The 4,787-nt window shown below is 33.5% G+C and overlaps 1 pseudogene; it reads left to right on the forward strand.

Annotated features, from left to right (window-relative positions):
* Nucleotides 1–3,418: 3,418 nt before the first annotated feature.
* Nucleotides 3,419–4,206, forward strand: LOC120091341 (14 kDa proline-rich protein DC2.15 pseudogene; annotated as a pseudogene).
* Nucleotides 4,207–4,787: the final 581 nt, after the last annotated feature.

Genomic DNA, 4,787 nt, shown 5'->3' on the forward strand with positions numbered 1-4,787 from the left:
GTTGAACCAAACTTAGAACTATATGGATATGTGGATGCTGACTATGCTGGTGATATGGACAAAAGGAGGTCCCTAATAGGTTACCTATTCCTTTATGGTCCTAATCAAATCAGCTGGAAAGCAACACTACAACCTTTAGTAGCCTTATCTATAACAGAAGCTGAATATATGGCTTTAGCAGAAGCAATTAAAGAGACATTGTAGCTTAAGGGATTGCTGAAAGACTTTGGAATAGATCAAACAGTGGTAAAATTCTACCGTGACAACCAAAGTGCTATCCATTTATCCCCAAATCCACAATAACACACTAGAACTAAAGACATTGATATAAAGTATCATTTCATTAGAGACAAAGTAGAGGTAGGGGAAATAGAAATCCTAAAGGTTCACACATCAGACAATGCAACCAACATGTTGACAAAGCTTATTTCAAAGCTTAAATTGGTCAAATGTCTAGATCAGGTTGGATTTGAACTTCCAGACACAGTGTAAACAAAATGGTCAGAATCAGGAAGCTCAAAAGATTGTAAGGCATTAGAGTCAAGGTGGAGAATTTGAAGAAATCGTGACTCAAATACCTCAGCTAGTTTTTTGTTTATAACTAACTTTATCTTGTAACAGTCTGTTGGTATATTTTATAAATACCATTTATCAGAATTCTGAATCATCGAAAAATTGTAAAAAATGCATCGAGAGATCAACTTCCGACGACTAAATAGGCGTCAGGATTTTGGTCGGGATAAACCTATTGGCAAACCATCTTCCAACGCGTGTATACACATCGTCAGGAGTTAGAACAACTCCTAACGCATCATGTACAACATCGAGAGTTTATTTACTTTTGACGGATGTATTTATTTGTCGGGAGTTCTCGGATCTCTTGACAATGTTACTGTCGTTGGGAATTTAAGAGTTTAATTCACAATTTCTAAAATCAAACTCTCGATGATTGATTAGCCATCGGGAGATAATAGAACTTCTGACGACCTCTTCGAGAAATAGTGCACCATCCATTTTTTTTATTTTGATCCTAATAACCTAAAATTTAGAACATTATTAAGCAAATCAAATACATAAAGAATAAAACATATTCACATACAAATAAACAAAAACAAAAACAAAGTCAATAGTATTCTTTATTACACAAAAGAGAGAAAAGTTGACCAAGATGGTCTACAAAACAAACATGTCTTGACGAATACATAGAAGAAAGTGTGATGACATCTCCAACAACATCTCCATACAACATTTCCAAAATAGTAGTTTACCTATAATTACATTAATTAGATAACATTATTTTATATATGAAGATTAAATGTAAGAAGAACCCTCAACCCCTTATTTGAAAACTAATCTTAGCCCACCCCACACAACATTCAAAATTCATAAACTTCCATAATAAGAAAAAAAATCATAAGATGAATCCTACAATCCTACAAAACAAAGAAAATCAACACACACTTCCAAGATTACATGTTCTCAACTTTAAACCTCCACAAACACACAAAAATCACAAGTTGAACTCCAAAAGAAAGATAACTAATCTCAATCCATCCCACACAACTTTTAAAATTCATAAACTTCCACAAACAAACAAAAAATTCCAAGTTCAACTCCAAAACAAGTATAACTAATTTCAACCCACTCCACATAACACTTAAATTTCATAAACATCCACAAACACACAAAAACTCTAGAAAATACACCAAAGTCCAGTTGTTTGGCTACCATAACTACAGGATAGCCAACAATTCATTATCATAAAGCTACTAGTAAGACATAACTACTTTGCTACCATAACTGCAAGACAGCAACATATTAGCCAACTAGATAATGAAGTAATCATACCTAATTTGATGGCCCTTCTCTCTATGATCGTATCATATCTTCAATCATTTTTTTCATTTCTTCCATTTGTCTTGCATGACCCTCTCTCATTTGTGAGTTAAATCACAAAAATAACTACAATGAAATACCGATAGCATAATTCAACATACAACACGATACACAAACCACAACGACCTTACCTTCAAGATCGACGACGCTCACCACCATGAAGTCCGACAGGAGCAGCTCAATGATGGCGCTCGACCGATGACCACACGAGGACCATACCTTCAAGATCGACAGGTGATGGCGGCGATCGACTAATAGACATCGATAAGAGGCAATGAAACAGAGAATGGTGGGGAGAAATCGGCACAAACCCTAGCTGTGGCGAAATCGATCTCAAGATCTGGTATGGAAGTTTTAAAGGCTATCTCTCGACGTTTAAAATGCAAGCGTTAGGAAATATGCATAACTCCCGATGAATAAATTCATTCATCGGGAGTTCACGGTCTATCTCCTGACGCTGTAGAATTGGTGTTGACGATCTGATTAACCCCTTGGGAGTTATGCCACATTTAAATAGAAGTCCTGTCGTTGGTTACACTTCTTTGGGAATTACTTATAATAACTCCAAGTGGTGCTTTTACAACGTCTCGAGATTCCATATCTCTTGACTAATCGACTCCTAATGGTGTTTTTTAATGTTGGGAGATTGTCTTTTCTTGTAGTGACATATGTTTAATGAAATTTTTTTCTTGAAAAAAAAAAAACTAGTCGAACAAGTTCTCGATATCAGAATAAATCAATTTTAAACCTAGTTTCCAATCAAACCTTAAGTAGGTTGTTTTTTTTTTTTTTTTTTTTTTTTTTTTTTTTTTTTATTTTTTTTTTTCTTTTTTTTTTTTAATTCAATCTTCTTTTAAAATTATGAATATTTTATTTTTTTTATTTGAAACTTAGACAACCAAAGTTCGACGTGATATTTGAATTTTTTTTTTATTATAAAGGGAGAATCACGAAATTGTATAAAAAAGAGAGCCTTCCTAAATCTAAATATTAGAATAAAATATATTTTTAGTCCCTACAACCAAACTCTTATACTACTTTATTTCCTATACTAATATCATTGTAAAAATTTAGATTTAGAAAAACAAACTCTCTTTTCTTAGTATCTTTTAATGTAGGTAAATGTGATTAGATTGTTAAAACACCATGGTCTTATGTTAAATTAAATTGTAGTCTATACTAATTTTTGCAGCAATAACTATCGACTTCTTCAAAAAGATGTTTGATACCTCCCCCCTACGTACTTTATATATATTTTCCTAAAACCCAATTTGCATATCAAGAAGTTTGAAAGCATTTTTTTAGGGAGACAAATGGCACAATTGACAGCCAATCGATTAGGAAAATGCCAAAATTTTTAAAAGATGAAAAAAAAGTCTCATCTTCATGATGTTGTGCCACGACATTGAGATTCCAGTCTTGTCTTTCTCCAATCAAATGTGCTCTCTCAAGTTTGCTCCTTCACCATAAAATCCCATTTTAAAAAATCTCAAACCCCATCTATAAAAACCCTAAATCCTCTCATTATTCCTCACCCATCGATAGCCATTAAAAACATTCAATATCATTATTCCTCTTCAAATGGCTTCCAAAATTTCCTCAGCCACTTCCCTTCTCCTCCTCTTCAACCTCCTCTTCTTCACTATGGTCACCTCCACCTACGTCCCTTGCCCGCCGCCACCACCGAAGCACCCTAAGGGCGTTCCCTCGAAGCAACCGGCGCCACAGCCTCGGTGCCCGAAGGACACTCTCAAGCTCGGCGTTTGCGCGGACTTGCTCGACGGTCTAGTGCACTTGGTGATCGGTAAGCCACCGAAAACTCCATGTTGCACCCTAATCCAGGACATAGCTGATCTTGAAGCTGCTGTTTGTCTTTGTACCGTCATTAAAGCCAAAGCCTTAGGGCTCAACATTGACCTCTCAGTTTCCCTCAGCTTACTCTTGAACTATTGTGGAAAGAAGGTTCCATATGGCTTCCAATGCCCAGCTTGAGACACTACAATAAAGTAGGCCTTTGATGTCGGTCCAAAAAAAAAAAATATACTACAATAATCTTACTTAATTATCCTTTTCATTTTCACTCAAGTTTTGTTCTTGAACTTTTCCATTTGGGTTATTTTATATTGTGTGTGTTTTGAATGTTATGTTTGGTCATTATGATCTGTTTTGTGTTTTAATGATGGGTTTGGAAATCTTCTTAGAATTCCACCATCTTCTATAGGCTTCATTATAGCAATGTCCTTGTTTATGTGTAATATAAAAAATATAGATACGTAGCTTTTGGAATAAAAACAAGAATGTTTTCCTTTATCTCTTTCAATATTGATGCTGCATATGTTTGGAATGATAGCAATGGTTTAGACTAAGTGTCTTGACAATAAGTAAAAGGATTGAAATATCGATGTCGATATTGATATCGAGGTTGCAATTTTACTAATATATTGATAAAATATTGATATTGATAAATATTCCTATAAATTAAATAATATATAAAAATCACTTAAATTAATAATTATTTTCTTTTCAATTTCTAAATAAGTATAGATCTTACTAATTAGCATTTCTATTTATATTGATGACTAATAGGTGAAATACTTTTATATTTTATGGATATTTATACGAGATATATTAAAAATTATCTACTCAATCTTGATATCGACATTGAAATTCCTCGACAAATGATATTTCAATTATTAACAATAAGCAACCACCCAAAATATATAATGGGCACAAACACGTTAGAAAATATGGGAATTTGTAAAAAAGAAATAATAAATGAATAAATAAGGTTGACATAGTTATAAGTATAGTACAAAGATAATTGACTTTTTTTTGTTTTCCTTTTTATCCACGTGAACTTGACTTAGTGATATTGACATGTACTCCGTCTC

Source organism: Benincasa hispida, chromosome 11, assembly GCF_027475165.1.
Source record: "Benincasa hispida cultivar pf3 chromosome 11, pf3_genome.v1.1, whole genome shotgun sequence".
In the NCBI taxonomy this organism is placed as follows: Eukaryota; Viridiplantae; Streptophyta; class Magnoliopsida; order Cucurbitales; family Cucurbitaceae; genus Benincasa; species Benincasa hispida.